This window comes from Balearica regulorum, chromosome 1, assembly GCF_011004875.1.
Source record: "Balearica regulorum gibbericeps isolate bBalReg1 chromosome 1, bBalReg1.pri, whole genome shotgun sequence".
Classification (NCBI taxonomy): Eukaryota; Metazoa; Chordata; class Aves; order Gruiformes; family Gruidae; genus Balearica; species Balearica regulorum.
The window spans coordinates 40,038,668-40,056,399 of record NC_046184.1 but is presented as its reverse complement, the minus strand read 5'-3'; the positions used below and the strand labels follow the sequence as shown (position 1 = coordinate 40,056,399).

Sequence of the window (17,732 nt, the reverse complement as noted above, 5' to 3'; positions counted from 1 at the left end):
AGGTGTTTGCTTTCTTTAAAGAGTAGCAGATACTGCAGAATGAACCGTAGCATACATTTGCCTAGATTAAACTTTGCTCTTGCCTCACCATCTCTGATTTTCACTGTTCCTCTCATTTTACCACTTTAAAAAAAAAATACAGCTAACTTCACAGTCATGCATCACACTGCTCTTCAAAACAACCCAACCTGAATTTATCAATATTGCTTCCCCTATTTCTTGCAGATACAGACATAAAACAATCCATTAAGTACATCCTACTATCAACAGATTTTACTACCACTGTTTATTCATTTGCAGCCTACGCTATTCCTCTTCAGGCTCTTTGCTAAGTACATTAACAGCGTGGCCTGTAGACCACGCTTAGTCTAGTGAGTTTTAAAATACAGCTCAAAATATTTTTGTTTTAAAACCTGGACTCTGCAGATGCAGGTATTCACTAGTATAGAAAAGTCCAGCAGCTCTATGTTGGAATACACACTTGCTGCAGTTAAGGTGCAGTTAAAGACATCTGCTGTCAGTGAGTCACTCCAGGTTGCCAATGAGACCTATACTCCGTCACCCCAGTTTTCAAGACCTGTTGAGCTGTTGCTACAAAAAAAAAAAATTCAGTCTAGTAGCATATTTAAGAAAGGGTGGCCTGAAATTTAATCTAGATTTAGGACCCTAAAAGAACTGCCAGATGCTTTAAAAAAAATAAAATGAATAGGTCATTTAAACTGAAGTTACATGTTTTTTGGAGACAAATAAAAGATTACAATCACAGTTAATGAAAATACTACTTGTCATCAAGTATATACTGCTGGTATACCTGAGATAAGGAGAGCTCAGAGGAGCACCAATCTCTTGAAAACTACATTTTATCCTGCCAAGAAATTTGGAATACTTCCTGTTTCTTCACAGATGTCCAACACCAATGTATGTTCTTATATAACTGAACTTCCATGAATTAGGAGGAAAACAAATTATGCATTTATTGCCCAAAACATATCATCGTGAACGTGCCAAAAAGTTTCCTACAAAAAATTATTAACTTCATATCACAATAGCACAGGAACCTGAATTTACTTCAACTTCCGCCATGAAATAAAAAGATAATGACTTATTCACGTGTATAATGCTGATCTTAAGCAATTTGATCTTGAAGAATCAATTTACTAGAAATGTGCATCCACATTCAGTAAATAAGCCAACAAATTAAGATTTCAGTGTAATGTACCTTTCTACTTTATGATGATGCTTTTGACATGTTGAAAAAGGTACATCACACAGTGAAGTATCAAGAACAGTATCAAGATTGCAACAAATTAATCAAATATCTCATAATAAAAGATTTTTTTTTACTACAGTTTTACAGGTGGACACAATATTGCAAGCTACTTTTAACATTTAGAATTGCTCATCATGTCTTTAGTCTTTCAAAACTGGCACTGCCTATGGCTTAGATTTCTTTTGAAAACCCGTCACATTTCCAATTCTCCATACCAGAAAGCATGGTATACGCTCTCAAGAGAAGACCTTCTTCCATACACTCTTTTAGCCTACTTTCATCATTACATAAAATAACCAGTTTCACTGCTATTTTCCTGCTTTATACATTTTTTATAATCATATTTATATGCAACAAGTATTTTCTCACAAATTTTGCTACTGCTGAATGGTGAAAGACTCCAAGCACAACCTGAGTAAGTTCCCTACACAGCAGAGCAACAGAAGGAAGGTTGGCAGACCTTTTTTCCATCATTGTAATTCTCTGGCAACACCTCCTTTGCAAGAACAGTTTTCACAATTAGAACAAAAAATGCATCAAAAATAGTTACAAAGAATAATCAGTCTACCTCAAATAATGCAAGGTTTTAATAGGCTGGAAGGGGAAAAATACTATTCCAGTGAAACTTGAAAGAAAACACCTCACAGTCATACAGACTGTGCAACAAGTACACAGTCCACTGACACAAGCACTAGTCACTTATTTTGCACTAGGATGGGCATCTTCCTACAATCCTTAGACAGAAAAGATAATGTATGACATTACATTATCATTGTCTGTGTTACGTAGGCAGTCTTAGAAAAACTTGTTTGCCAAGAAGTTGCCTACAAATCCAAACATTAACAATTTAAAATAGTTGTGGTTGGTTTAACGTAATTAGTCATACTGCTTCTTTTTGGAGCCTGGAAACTCCTTGCTATTGTTTTCAAATACACATATATTTAGATTGTAATGAAAATGTTGTGGACATACAATTCTGTAACACGCAAGGCCAAACAACACAACTGCCACCTACTAAATTTGGTATAGGACCATTTTTACCATTGTTTTCTCTAACTATATGTGTTAACAGCTATTGGTATCTACTTCCACAGAAGTCTTGAACCGTGTAAGTAAAAAATGGGAAAGCATTATCCTCTTATTACAGACTAGAACTCAGCTATAAATTGGTTAAATGACTTACCCAGAGTCACCCACCACTTCAGGAGGTAACTCAGAAAGACAGAAAGCGCGCTCCGACGCTTATGCTCACGCTCAATCTATTGGATTATTGTCTGATCAAGTGACAGTAATACAAAGTAGGAGTTTCCATGTTACTTCCCACAAATACTTCAGCATTTTATACTAGTTTTCATTTCAAATAAGCTACACCTTTTTACAAATAACTTCACATCAACCAGCTATAGTCCTCCATCACTGATCTCAAATGCATAAAAAAATGTGAAGGCAGAACTTTAATGAACTTCTGAAGCATTTTCAAACTACTCACTGCAACAAAAAAAAAAAAAAATCATGAGTGACCTGGGGTACAAGATGATAATAAAAATACAAAAAAAAAAATCCCAAAACAAAAGGAAAACAGGAGGAAACAATGGCTTACTTATTAATGAGTTTCTGATCAACAACTACTGCACTGCAACTCAACAAGAGAAGGATGTGACTGAAAAAAGCCTCAATTATAATCAAGTTTTAACCTACCAGCATAATCTGAAAGGAATCCTCCTAGGAAATGTAGAGTTGTGAAATTAAACATATTAGCAGTGTAAAGAGCAGTCAGATGGCAGAGCAAGCAAGTCAAGGGGAAAAATAATGCACACTTTTCTGTAACACTACTGATAACAAACACTATCTCAAGACAAATTGGGGGGGGGGAGGGCTCAGTAACATCCTTAGGCATGGATCATTTACACCTTGATTTGGGGCCTATTATCAGACCAGAAGCTGAGCTAGTACACACTACCACAATACAAATATTCAATTTTCAGCAGAGTATTATAAATGAAAGATAAAATATAAATTAAAAGCAATCTGAACATTTTATGGGATTTTTAAGATTATTTTTGCTGATACAAACTCAAAAAGATTTTAAATCCTATGTAGAAATCTCTCACTGATTAACACAGACCATGTTTGGTATACACACACCTTTTCTAAAACTAAAATAATTCCATAAGAACAACTTTAAACATCCTACTGTGCAATAATTTCATTTGACACAATTCTTCCTACGCTGTCGTAATGCTCAATAAAAACATAGTTAGCTGTCAGCATACAGCATCCATCCTGAAAACTCTCATGCACGAACTTAACTGTCAACATGCGAGCGGGTGCTTTTAAGTCAATGAGACTACCCACAAACTTTCAGTTGTTCGTATGTTTTTACGGGAAGCTGGGCCAGGAGACCAATGCAACACACACAAACACAGAACGTATGTGCTAAATCACATTTGGAAAGGAAAAAAAAAAAAAAACAGAAAAGAAAAAAAAGACAATCTTACCTAGGAAACACAACTGAAACAGGTTGTTTTGAATTGCTCAGTACAGTGTATCCGAGACATCGGGATATTTCAAGCAAAAATATTAGCAGATCTCTGTTGTGTAGAAGAATGTTTACATACAATTTTTTATTTATTTATACCTCAAAAGCCCAGATGAAGCAAAAAACCCTAACTTGAACTGCTTGGCTTTTGACAAGAAGTGTTCTAATTTACATATACACTATATTAATAACAACTTAAAAAATAACAAAGACCATATCACTTAAAGAGCAATCACTTAAATCTATGGCAAAAAAAAAAATAATATTGTTTTGACTTACTATGGTAGTGTACTTCTATATAAACTGGCACAGAGCTTTCTAGCTAAGCTAACATTTAGAAACACACAACAAATACAAGTATTCTGCCAAGAATTTAAGAATTTTCAATGTATTTTTTTTAGGAATACAAAATTCTGTATTCAAGCACATACTACCTTTCAGGGAAGACAGAATTAAAAAAAAAAGTTAAATACAAGGATCTACTTACTTCAGAACAAAATTCTGTACTTGGAAGCTTAGGTGCACTTTCTATACTACCTCATAAAAAAACCTAGCAATTCAATGTTTCTCTTAAGTTTCCAGATCAAGTCAGAAAGCCAGGTGCAAGAAACCTCTATTTTAATTCCACTATGGTGTATTTTTAAAGTTCTGTTCACTTCTTGAATCAATCACAACCACAAGGTGCAAGACATTTTTGAATAAACAAAGTTATGATACAAGACTATTTTAAAGCTATAATGAGGTTACAACTTTGCAATTACTACACAACAGACAGACCCTTGCACCAACACAGAAATAAGTAAAAAATTCTAAAAAAGCTACAGCAGAGGCTAAAAATGCAATAATGTTTCTATTTTCAGAGCTAATCTCTATCTAGACAGAAATACATTTAGAAGTATAGCAAATACTTTCTGAAAGCTACCATTCCACTGCGGGCACACACAACTTTCATATGACGGGGCTGAGGTACAGACCAAGATTTTCAGGTGCAAACAGCCACATTTGGGACCAGTTTTTACCGTAAAACTTCAGGACATGTTAATTGCCCTATTTTTTCCACTGAATACCAATTCTTCAGAAGTAATTCTTTTAAAGAGAATTAAAATCCCTTTTTTTATATAAAGTCCAGGAATTTTTTTTTTTTTTTCGGTTCTTAGCCAAGGGCTTTTGCTTTCATTTGTTAGTAGAACTGACACACAAATAGGTTACAATAACAGTGACTACTTTGACAGCAATATTAAGTTTCTGGAAGAGACGTGTAGACAAGGTTTATCTACTACTATACTCTTAGCTTTATCAACAGCTTCCTGAAAGTGAAACGGAAATACCCTCGCAAGTCAAGTCAGTCAGCTCATGATAGCGAGTATTCAAATCCCTTCCTAAAATCAGAAGCAGCTGACACCTTGAAGTTTAGCATACCAGCTGAATTCTCAATGTAAACAATAGTGGAAGTTGAAAAAAAAAACCCAAAAACCCCACATCAGACACATATATAGTCTTCAAGATCATAAAAGTGGATGTTGTGAGTTGTGTTCTATTAACATGCCCCTATAAGAGTACTCAAAGTACATCAACACGCACACACCAATTCTTCCAGGTCCAAGCAAAGATGCCTTTGCAATACAAACCTAAACAATTATGTTGCTCTTGCAGGTCTTTACAAGTTTTAACAGTCTGAAACACATCCAAGTTTCCAGAAACATAAAGGTTTCCGCTAACTGATGTGACAGCAGGTTTGATCATCTTAAGTCTGCAGCTGGGGGAAGGGAGTTTAAGACTAGCAGCCAGTCACCAACACCAGATGTTACTGCCGTGCAGGCACACAAGAATGTCTCCTCCACACACTCAAGTCACACGCGCACACATACATATACAAGAAGGAGATGCAAAAAGTTCTTATCTTCCCCTGGGGATAAAATAGTGCAAAGTTGGAAACAAGTTTTTCCCTGATAAAACAGACTTACAGCAGAAATAAAAACATGCTTGTGTTAGATGTGGATCAGCAGCTTCTGATCCACATCTAACACAAACATGTTTTAATTTTCTCAAATTACAAAACCTCCAAAACAAAGTTACCTGTAACTTCACAAAAAACCCCATCCCAAACCAGAAACGCTAAACCTACCTTACCTGTAAGCAAATCCTTGTTTCTGTCAGGAGCACATGTACACTAACTACGGCGTAAACACTGCCTCTTGCACCCTTCCCCACCGCTCTAGTATCCCCCTCTCACCCCTAACCTGTCACCCTGTCCCACCTGCCCCCCCAGCCCGCACCTGTACGCTCCCCGCCGGGTCAGGTTCACGCCAAAGCTTCAAACCGCCGCCCCGGCGGGCAGGGGAAGGCCGGCTCCCTCCTCCGGGGACAGCGCTGGGGAAAGCGGCTCGGTCCGTTTCAAGTTTGTTTTACAAACACGTCCGAGGGAACACCAGAACCTGTTTACACACCACCTTGACCGCCGCCAGGAGGAGAGTGAAAAAGGCGCTGGCAAAAAAATGTTTTTCCAAAGAAAACCAGCCAGCAGTACCTCTGTCTCACCTCTCCTCTGCACCCCGGGCCTTCCCGGGGGCCGCCGGAACAGGCCGCAAGGCCACTCCGGCGAGGCGCGCAGCCCGGCGCCGCCCGGGAGCGGGGGCCGGCGGCAGCCCCGGCCGTGGGTGGCAGGTTTCGCTGTCCCGGCGCCGGGCCCGGGGGGAAGCGGCGGGCGGGGGCCGGGCGGCCGCGCACCCCCGTCGCAGAGCGGAGACGGGCTCGGCGGGAGGGGGGGGGGGGGGCGGGCCGCGGAGGCGGACGCCGCTAGGCCCGGGGCCGGACTGGGGCGGGCGGCGAGGCGGCGGCGGGAAGGAGCCGTCCCGGGCGGGCCGAGCGGGCCGCGGGGCGAGCTGCCAGCGGCGGCCGCGGAGGATGCGGGGCCCAGGCACCGCTGGGCCGCGGCCTCGGCCGGCCCCGGAGCGGCGCCCGGCGGCCGCCGCCGCCCGCAGCCGCGGAGGAGAGCGAGGGGCGGCGGGCCGGGTCGGGCCTGCGGCTGCGCTCCCGGCTCGGGCGCCGCGCGTCCCCCCCGCTCCCCCTCGGAGACAAAAGCAAACGGAAACCCGGCGGGACGGCCCCGGGCCCGCGGGGCCCCGCCGCGAGCCGCGCCACCGCTCGGCGCTCCCTCATCGGCCCGCGGCCGGGACGGCGGCGGGGCCCGGGGTGGTGGCGGGGGCCGGGGAGGGGGCGGCTGGGGCCGGACTCACCGCATGAATTTTTCTTGTCCCGAGGATCCAAGATGGCTGAGTATCCAGCACGGAGGATGCTGGGGGAGCAACCTTTACCCTCTGACCCGGCCGCCGCCGCCGTGACCCCGCCGCCGCTCGGCCCGGCAGCCAACGCCAAGGGGCGGGGGCAAGCGCCGCCGCACGGCCCGGCCCGGAGCTGAGCGGCCTCGCAGAGAGCGGCGCGGAGGGGCTGAAGGGGATGGGGAGGAGGAGGAGAAGGAAGGAGCAGCAGCGAGGCTCACTCGGTTGCGCTCCCTCCGCCTCCCGCGGGAGACGCGGCCCAGCGCTTGGGGCCGGGCCCGCGGCGGGGCACGTAGGCCGCGGAGCTGCCGAGCGCCGCTGCGCTCCGCGGGCCTAGGGCGGCCGGAGACGGCGGTACTGACAGAGGCGCTGCTGCCCGGACACAAGGGGCGACGGCGCCCGGCCCCCATTTTGTGAGGGGAGAGAGCGCCTCGGCCCGGGCCGGGCGGCGCGGAGGCTGGGTGCGCCGGGCCAGACGAGGTGTGGAGGCGAGCAGGGTCCGGGGGCAGCGGGGCTCCCCGGTTCTCTTCTCACCCTGCGGAGAGAGAAGTCCCCAGGGGTGCCGGGGGCTGTGAACACCTACCCTGGGCGGCCGCGCTTCCCCAGGAGGCACCCTGCGGTCCAGAGGGGCTGCCCCATCACCTGCGGCCCAGGCCTGTCCGCTCTCCCTGGGCTACGGGGTGCAGAAGGAACAGCCTGGCCTTGCAGTAAGCTGTGCGTGGTTAGCCTGCAGAGGATCTAGGTCAGAAACTTCTGTCCTGATGAGATAAATAGTGTGAAAGTCCCTATTTTTCTCTGTCAGTGAGGTAGTTCGGACAGGCAGGCCTTGCCATCCACTTCGTTAATAAAGTGGAAAAGCATTGCCAAGATGACAGAACTGAACTACTTTTTTAATTTGTAAACTCTGAAAACACGTATGTTATAACAGTGGCTCAAGTGTAGCAGATGCACAAAACACTCAGTGCAAATAATCCCCTTGAATTCAGTGAGACTTTCAATGGTATAAAAGCTAAGCCTGTACATCAGTGGTTACAGGATCAAGGCCAACATTATTTGTGAACTGACTTTTCTGCTCCATCAAGAAAAACCACGGCAATTCTACCGTAATTTTGTTATGAAATTATCCTAAACTTTAAAAATCCAAATAAAAAGATGAGCATGTAATACTCCACCAGAAATAGCAGATTTTCTTCAATAATTTCAGACCTGTGCTTTCTTCTCAGGTTTGACTTTGGAGCTCCGGACTGAATTTAAAAAATAAGTATTCAGTAAGTTACACAACAGTAATATTTTATAGAAACATCAGTACCTACAGTAACATGTCTGTCAACACAAACATGTTTTGAAGATGAAAGACCATAGTCTTTCATCTAAACTAGGAGACCAGTTACTTAATGCCATCACCTTTTTGTGCAGCACAATGTAATTGAAATGAATTTCTATATGCTTTGTCCAGGGAAATACTGCATTTTATTTTTCTAATATTTTAACCTCTCCTTTGTCACTGAAATATTCATGCATTTCCTATAAACAAATCATTATAACAAATTATTATAAACACTGTAAGTAACATCCGGTTTTAAGTAGAGTATACTGGAGTACTTTTGTTGTTCAGTTTGAAAAATCAAAAATTGTTTTATACCACATGACAGATACAAAGGCAGTACTTTTAGACTGAAAACAGTAATGAATCTTACTAAGCTTTACTCTTGTTAAATAAGGAGTTTTGTACTCTGATTGACCCTTTTACATCCATTTATAAACATTTCACTTCATTATGTTTCATTTTGCACTTTAATGGTCTGAGTTTCTTTTTCAAAAGCTAATTTTTGTTATCTTTCCCCAAAGAGAAGTCATTTAAGACTTACAATACCCGATGATATGATGGGAGTAAACTAAGCACCTGACATTGTCATTGCATCTGTGGACTGATCTCTCTGTCCATTACAAAATTACAGTTTACATGCAAATCAATTAGCATTTATTTGATAAGTAGCCTGTATAGTTTAACAGAGCTACAGAACGGAAAAAGAATAGGTTTTCTTGTCTTAGACTGGTTAGCTTAATATAACAACCTAACTAGCAATCACAATGTGTATAAATTGTGATTTAAATTCTGTCAGTTAAAAGAAATCTAACCTGCCCTTCTGCCTAAAACAGTGTGTTTAGTTGAGGAACATCCTTAGTGTGGCTGTAGTAGGTGTGTATTTCAACTTCCTCCTTTCTTTTCTTAAAGAAAGTGAAAGCTGTTAGCATTTTAATGCTTCAAAATAACCTTTGAAGCTGCTAAAGAGGATGTGTTGTCATGTTCATACATTTGTTACTTTTAGTTTCAGCCCAATACATTTTACTGCAATGGTGAGGCCTGTTTCACATAGTTGCACCTGCTAATTAAAGAGGTGTCCTGAGTTCATTTAATGCAATGGCTGCTAATTGTGTTGGGGACACTCCTAAGCCATTTTGAACCTTGTATGGTACAGTTTGACCTCTTTGTGGAAGTCTTTGTCTACAAACAGATACTCATACGTTATTTTTAATCTCATTTAATCAATGGTTTTGTTTGTTTGTTTTCTTGACTTACTTCACAGACTAGGCTGATACACATCGGTTTTTAGTCAACATGAGAATGTCTGTAGGACTTAATCTGCAGACGTTTGTCCATGACAGCACAGATGAAGGAATTATAGTACACGATGGCAGCAATGACAGAAAACCTGTCCCGTAGCTGATTGCACGTGCAGGCCCATGCAGTCAGAAATTCATGTGGTGCTGTTAAAAGTCAATGAGCACAGAGTTCTACCTAATCTCCATGAAAGCCAGGGCCTTAATGTGCATGTTCTGAAGCAGTCATGGCACTCGTCTACTGGCCGTTTGGATTTCCAGATGGCTATTGCTTCTGCTAACGCCCACAAAGGGCTAAAATCTGGCTGGAAAATTTGGGAAGAGGGCATCAAGAGAGATGAACGTGCTCAGAATCCCCCAATGCTTTATTGTCATGGCTCTGGGTGTTCAGTGGAAATTCTGTACGGTTTTTCTGAACCCCTGCTCCAGAGAGTTTGTGGATGCTCTTTGGCTCCATTCAAAGCATCACTGATAGATGTGGGCCATGAAGTTGGGAGGAAGGCAAATTGCCCAAGTATGTGCAGGGCACAATTAGGGTGTTCCACTCTGACAAAACATAAGATTAAATTACTCATAGTAAGAACCACCATCCTTGATCATGAGTGGAGGTAGAACATGGTGAATAGCCAAGCTTGTAAGTCATTTTTAAACAGAACAAAAAAGTGCATCGGAGCACAGCAAGGGTTTTTCCTTCTCCCGCCTACAGATTGTCCCAGTATTCCTCAGGAAAAACAAATACAGTGCAATCATATAGAGCAAGGGTTAGCAGCTTTTCAGTGGTAGTGAAACAGGTTGTATTTTTGCTTCTCAAACTCAATTAGAGTTTAAGTTGCTTGGAAGAAACAGCTGGAACCAGAAGATAGTGCCCCACCATTGCAAGGTGCACTTGATTAGCCAAAACAGTGAAAATACCACTTCTGAAGGAAGCAAAGATTTCTGATTTCTGCTGAACTCACAACTGTATGAGACTCATGAGTTGGGAGTGGCAGCTTCTCACAGACATCTTTCTTGCTGCACGATGTTCAGAAGTCTGTCAGTTGCTTTCTTTGGAAGAAGGTTGTAGGGTTACAGCACTGCTCTGCATTAATCTTTGCCCTAGAAGAATAGAGCAGATATTTTTTTTTTCCATAAATATAGCCCATTTAATTTTTTAAATATTTCTAAAAGACAAGGATAAAGGTGTGTCAAAGTGTACACCAAATCTGATATTAAAGATTTCACCACAATGAAGTGTTAAAATGTTTTTTCAAGAGTAAAAGAACTAAGACCTCTCATTTTCTTACTGTATTTTCTCATAATTCTTAATTATTACACTAAAATAGAGCACAAAATACTTAGATTTGGGAGGATTTGGTTAGTGAGGTTGACTTTTGCAAGTTACTTTCCAATTTTTAGTTTATTTAGGAAAGGTAAAGGAAGGATCAGCTGTTTCCATGGCACTGTCCTTATCTATCCTTTCACTCCTACAGGGGATTTCCAGGGATGGCTGCTGGCAAGGGAAGCCCTAGAAGTGCAGCTCCATTACTGTTTTAGTGTTAGAACACATCACAAGGTATCCACACAGATGGCCTCTCATCTGCTGGATTTGTAGTTTCCAGGAGGGAATATTGGGAGCAGAAGTATCTTTATCTCAGTCTCTCATATTTTTACTATCAGGAAACCCTATCTCAGCCTTCTGCTGTAGTGCCTTTGGTGTCTGATTTAGTGCTAATTACACCAGAGTACCAGGGGAAAAAAAATAACCAAGTTTAAAAAGAAATCTACCAATTCTGGAAAATAATATGACCCCAAACAGGAGATAAAATGTAAAATTTTCCAAAAATAAGATGCTTCATGCTGCTAGTAAATGAGAAGGTAAATCAACAATTAGAGATAGCAGCAGCTTCAAGTATTTCTTAAGACAAAGAGAAGAATAATGCTGCAGATGGAAATATGTTTTCCAGAGGAGAGAAAGTATTAGAGAAACACAAGTCAGTGCCAGAGTAGGTGTTGACTGACATTCCCAAGCAAGATTATCCCTGGAGAGATGGGAGTTACAGCGGTGGTGACAGGAGAACCCTTCCTATCTCAGTTCTCAAGACTGCCGTCAGCAGTGCTCTTGGTGGTGGTCATTGGAGACCTGTCTGGTCAGAAGTGCTGTTTCCCATTTGAAGCTATTAAATCATGTCAAAAGACAGACCATATTTTATTTCGGTTGTTTCAGGCTTTTGGGCATGACTTTTCCATGTGACTGACTGATGTAGTTACTATGAGTATGTGCTACACAGGACAGTCTCTCCATTAAGCTGCAGTCCCTATTGATAAAAACATAAACTTAAGTGTTTAAGATGATCATAATTAAATGTTAAGCTGGGAAGTAAGAGCTATTACAATGGTTTTGTAAAAAATGATCATCAAATATATAACCAGCAGCCTGGGGAAAGCAGTTACAGGATCTAAGGTAAAAGGGGGATTAGTTTCCCTTACGACTGGTCTCAGCTGGGGAAGGGAACAGCCTGGGGAGCTGGAAAGTGCTGGATTCTCATTCTTGGTTTTTGATGGTTTTTCATGTTTGTCAGTCAGGCCTATTTCCAAAAAGATGCTCTCCCCTAAGTAAGTGTTAATAAGCACAGCAAATGAACTCTGGCTACAGCAGATGATGATAGTCTGCCATCCCACCGGAAGCCAGAGGACTCCGGTATCGCTATCCCACCAGGCAGAGTGCTGGGAGCACAACCCCAGTCCTGTTCCAGCAAGTTGCCAGCGTGCAGCTGCAGAAGTTAGACCACCTTATGCCATTACCAGGAGTTTGATGGTGCCTGGAGAAGGGCTCCTGAGCTCCCCAGCGATGCTCAGGCCCGTGTCTCATTCTGGCCCTGCAGCCTGCAGATGGTTTCACATGTGGACAGACGTGGGGCTGCTTGCTGATTGCAGAAGTATTTGACTGGGCTTTGTGCTTGTTTGAAGAGGAGAGTCAGCTGTTAAGCTACTTTGAAAGCTTTGCTGGGGTCCTGATCACCACATTGGATAATTCTGAACATCGGCAGAGCGTCTGTTGTATTTTTCCCACTATAAGGCGAAAGGCTGCCAGGCACAGCACTGGTTTCTGTTACTGGGTTGAAGATCCAGGACAGAACGAGGCTTACAGGGGCTTGGAAGGGCTGGAGCCACCTGATTTCCCAAAGCCATCATCAAGTCATGTTTTAAATTGAGACTTCTTTACTACAGACTTAGGCAGAAAAAGCACATGCTTTTGCTCTTGCCAGCCTTGGTGTATCTGCCTGTTCATCCCAGTGAAGGCTAAAACCCAGATTGTAAATCCAAAGCTGCTGCTTACCTCCTTAGCCAGTTCTAGCAGGAAGATGGAATCATAGAATCATAGGATATCTCAAGTTAGGAGGGACCCATAAGGATCATCGAGTCCATGTTGCAAGGCCGATGAGAGAGGGAACTTTCTGCATCAAAGCTAATCTGTGTCTGCAACCAGTATACTGAACTGAATTACTTTCCATTCTGGCTTCCATAAAACCAGCTCCTGGTGTGCCTGGGAAATTCCAGTAGCCTTTACCAGGCAGGGCTGAGACTGAGCAGCAACCCCGCTGTATTACGGACTGTAATGCTCTGTAAGGGAGCAACAGCAGCTACTTCTGAGCTCTTTGCCTTCACTACACTGCCCTGCAAGAGAAATAATTATGTGCACATGTCAGCTCCGGACCCTCCAGAAGTTTCCTGGGTCTCAGTTTTGCTGCAGCCGATAGGATACTGGTTTATTAAAAAAATGCTCCCACAGCTTTGGATGCCACCGATGGTTCCCTACTATAAATTCAGACTTTTGTTTACCGTGCAGCCAAGCTATTTATAAAATCTCATGATACAGAAATTCAACTGTCAATATTTCATGCTCAAACGTTTGAACCTCTCCCACCTCTTCCCACTCCAGTCCTGCTCATCATTTTCAATACTCTTAGTGGAGGAGCTGCCCATATCTGAGAGCAAGAGAGCCAATCTGCTTGGGGAGACCAACTGACCGAGGCAGTCTGCTTCTTCCTCAGTCAGACATGTCTCTCAGCAGAAATAAGCTGAATTTTAAATTCAGTGGCCTGCCATGCTCCCATCACCTCCAGCAGAGCCTGGGGTTCCTATTGCAGCCCTGGTCCTTGTCTAGCTCTGCTTCTTGCTTGGGTTAGCACTGAGAAAAGAGACAGCATCTTCAGAAAAGAAAAGTAAGATTTTTTTCTTTATTTTTTCTCTCTCCCTCTTTTTCTTTCTTTCTCTCTCTCCTTCTTCTTTCTCTCTCCCTCTTCTTTCTTCCTTCCTTCCTTCCTCTTTCTTTCTTTCTCTCTCTTTCTCTCTTTCTTTCTCTCTTTCTCTCTTTCTTCTCTTTTTCTTTCTTTCTTTCTTTCTTTCTTTCTTTCTTTCTTTCTTTCTTTCTTTCTTTCTTTCTTTCTTTCTTTCTTTCTTTCTTTCTTTCTTTCTTTCTTTCTTTCTTTCTTTCTTTCTTTCTTTCTTTCTTTCTTTCTTTCTTTCTTTCTTTCTTTCTTTCTTTCTTTCTTTCTTTCTTTCCTCTCCTCTCCTCTCCTCTCCTCTCCTCTCCTCTCCTCTCCTCTCCTCTCCTCTCCTCTCCTCTCCTCTCCTCTCCTCTCCTTTCCTCTCCTTCTCTCCTTCTCTCCCTCTTTCTCTCTCTTTTTCTTTTGTGCTCTTTCTCGTCTCACTCTCTTTTGATTAATCTCTTTCTTTCATCTTCCTGTGTTTTTTAAATCGTACACACAGTGATATAAATATTGTTGCAATAAGCAGCCAAGTCCTTCCAGTACAAGAGACTAACCCCACTCCTGCGGTGGCTCCTGCGCAAACAAACTGCTGCGCCTTTTGGGGAGCCCCACAGGTTTTGGTGAGGGCCTGAAACACGCAGGTCGTATTGTGCAAAACTTACAATTACGATTTCTACATCCAGGACGTTTCCTGTTTCATTACATGTTGCGATAGCTACAAGTGAAAGCATTAAAGCCCCATTTCTCAGGCAGAAGCTGTGGCAGCTGGTGCCTGGGCTGGGCGCAGGGGCAGACCCGCCGAGACAGCCCTGCACGTTTTACATTCTTTTTTTTTCTAGATATAGTCCCAGCAAGCTTATATTCACAGCAAGCCAAAAGTAAGTAAGGGTGTAACACGGATTCCGAGGAGTAACTGAAATGATACAGTATCATGTACTGGCAGGAGTCATGTATCTCACAATATATGTTACTTTTTATATTATTCCTTTGATGTTAAGTCAGAAGAATTTGAAAGCTGAGGATACAATTCATCTCACCACCTTTATCTGTCTGAGAAGGAGAAGCCTAGTCTAAGCTATTCATCCAGTCTTCCTGCAAGTCAGTGGAGAGAGAAGGGGATGTTGACTCCTTCGGATTCCTCCCAAGGGTGGGTGTCTCTGCTGGCTGCCCGTGACTGCCGTGGATGGGATGTGTGGCACTCGGGTGGCTAGCGCTAGCTGGGAGAAATTCTGCCTTATACAGGCTGTTTATTACTCGTTCTGCATATTTAGGAGATGTTCACTAAAAAGTAAGTTTGCGAACAAATATAGAGATTTTCTTCTCAGGGCCTGTATTTGGAAAGTATGCAAAAAGGTGTCTCTTTTTATGTGCTATATGGTAAATCTGATCATGAAATATTATGTTGGCATAAGAAAATGGGAAGTATTCTCTTGATAGTAAAATTTAATTTAATAGGAAGATCCTAAATATAAAACTATGTAATCCTAATGTATATTCCAAAAAACAATTTCAGAAAAACCCTGGCTTTGTCAGAGCTGAAAAAAATCATCTGCGGGAAAACAATTTCTTAATGTGAAATTGTTATTAACTTAAAACGTAAGTAGCAGTTCTAACATCCTCTGTTTTCATACTGATTTAGTTATGTCTGGTTTTTTTACTGTGAAGGCATATTTATTTCAAATTCACCAGCATAAATACCTGTTACGAGCTCCAGAGATCAAGGTTCTGGCGTTATAAATACATAGCTAAAGACAGTCCTTTCTTGAGCACTTACTGTCAAAACAGACAAGACAGAAATGGAGGAGATGATGAAAAAGAGCTGAAGTGACTTGCTAAAAGTCATGTAATAGTCTCCTCTCCCAAGCTCCAGCGCAGGGGCAAAGCTGCTGACTGGGACTGCAGAGGGAGTAGCTTACCCTACAGTTAGCTTGGCCTTTCCAGCTCAAGAAACGTGTTCCCTAGGGAGAAAAACAATATGACAATTGGTTTATATTCAAACATGGAATATCCTGAGCAATAATTTTACGATTTTTCACATTGTTAGCATGGCAAAAGGATTTGTGATGAATAGTTGTGATTGACACATCCTTGTTAGCAATCTGTACTAGCGCGCAAGTAAAATACTAGCTGAATGAAGGCTGCTAGGTATGATGGGGTTTTTTAAAAAGTGTATAAATATGAAATAATCTGAGACATCTTCTTCAGCAGCCCAGGTGTACTCTGTCCCTCTGCCAACTTCCCCACTCAGCCCTGAGTTTTTCTTTATTGAGAACATTTATGGAGATTTCTCATGCCAATCCAGTGAAAAGATAGTTGGTGCTCTGAGCCTTGAAACTACTTGAGGTTTGGTCAGAAAATAAATCTGACTTCAAAGTTCCCAATATTGGCTCTAAAAGATTGTGGCCCCTCTTCTGTTGGTTCATATTTGGTTTAAAAAATGTAAATGGATTAATTTTGTAGGAGCAGGCTTTGTGCCAAATCAAGAACCTAGCTTCATGCCAGACCGTGTATTGTCCATCCTTCTGCAGCCAACATAAAATGAGGAAAAGCTACGAACTAGGTCTGGCTGGGTCAGCGAGCCCATACTGGAATGGACCAGACTGCGCAGTGACCCGGCAGCGCGTAGATCTGGCATGAGCCATCATGGCGTCACAGCCTGAGGGTAGATAGCTGTATTTCGGGTTGTTTGTTTGTTTATTTTACAGCTACTCGCATCACAAACTGACAAAAAGCTGCTTAGCCCAGGAAGCCCTAATAATTAGGTCTCTGTGCTCGGCTAACAAAGTTGTGTTGTTTTCAGGGAGGATGAGCTGTGGGAGAGGCCTCACATCTGCCTGCAAGACGTCAGATGGACCTACCCTGGGAGCACAGCCTGAGCGCTGCTCTGCTGCATGGCGAAGCACTGGGGAGTTTGGCCTTTGCTCTTCTTCCCCTTCATCTTGGGTGAAGCGCATGGGTCAGTTGTCATTCGTTGCCTTTGGGATACCTGAGATGGCTTTACTCTCTCCTCTGGTGCAGGTGAGGGTTTTACTGTCCTATCAACCATTAAAGCGGTATCTGTAGCCATCACTTCTGGTTGTTGAACGGCTAAAGCGATAAAAGAGAGTGCAATGTAGGACACTTCTTGCCAAAATCATCTGGGTCTGAGCTGAAACTGAAACACCAGTTACTAGGCATTAACTGCTGCTGGCTTAACTCTTCACGAGTGAATTCACATTTATGGAAGTAGTTTTATATACTCCCTTGTGATACCCATGGGCGTCCATAAGCAGGATTTAGGGAGACAAGTTTCAATGTTATTATCGGTATTATCATTATTATAGTTACTAATTGCCTGTAGAAGGGTTGTGTTTAACCGAGCCCGGGTTACAGTGTGTTAGGTCAGGACCTGCCCTGGAAGGTTCCCAGCTGCTGTGGAGCAGGGGAGGTGGGTTTCCAGCGCAGCCTGGGGCAGATCGCTCGAGCCCTTTTCCCGGGCAGATCTGACACCCAGAGGCAGCCTGTTTCCTCTGTGTTTCTTCAGATGGTTGCCCTGCCGCAAATGTCCAGCCTCAACTATTCATTCCACTATCTGTTGCCGGTGTAAATAAAGAAATGCGGGATGTCGACCAAATTTTCACTAGTTATCAGGAAATAAGTATCTCAATTCAAGTCTACTGTGAAGTGACTCCTGTGTCTTGGCTTCGTGGTAGTTTCAGTAGATCTTCGTGATGCAATAGATAAAGATTTTGTTGGAGGGAAGGGAGTAATCCTACTGCTAAAACATATGTTTC

General features: G+C 42.9%; 1 protein-coding gene and 1 long non-coding RNA gene across 9 annotated transcripts in view; one reads left to right on the top strand and one right to left on the bottom strand.

The window, feature by feature from the left end:
* Positions 1-7,158, bottom strand: part of CNOT2 (CCR4-NOT transcription complex subunit 2) — a 90,633-nt gene extending 83,475 nt beyond the window's left edge. For 2 of the 8 annotated variants that reach the window (XM_075746602.1, XM_075746612.1), the window contains exon 1: positions 6,086-6,309. The gene's annotated coding sequence lies outside the window, so the exon portion shown is untranslated. Of the gene's footprint in view, positions 1-6,085; positions 6,311-6,336; positions 6,761-7,045 lie in introns of those variants that run through there. The other 6 variants (XM_075746627.1, XM_075746645.1, XM_075746675.1 and 3 more) reach the window with 5 other exon arrangements.
* Positions 7,159-7,184: 26 nt separating this feature from the next.
* On the top strand, positions 7,185-17,529 carry LOC142600626 (uncharacterized). Its single transcript, XR_012834214.1, has 4 exons — positions 7,185-8,355; positions 14,799-14,868; positions 14,958-15,106; positions 16,760-17,529. It is a non-coding gene; the product is annotated as an uncharacterized LOC142600626 (long non-coding RNA).
* The last annotated feature ends 203 nt before the right edge of the window (positions 17,530-17,732 follow it).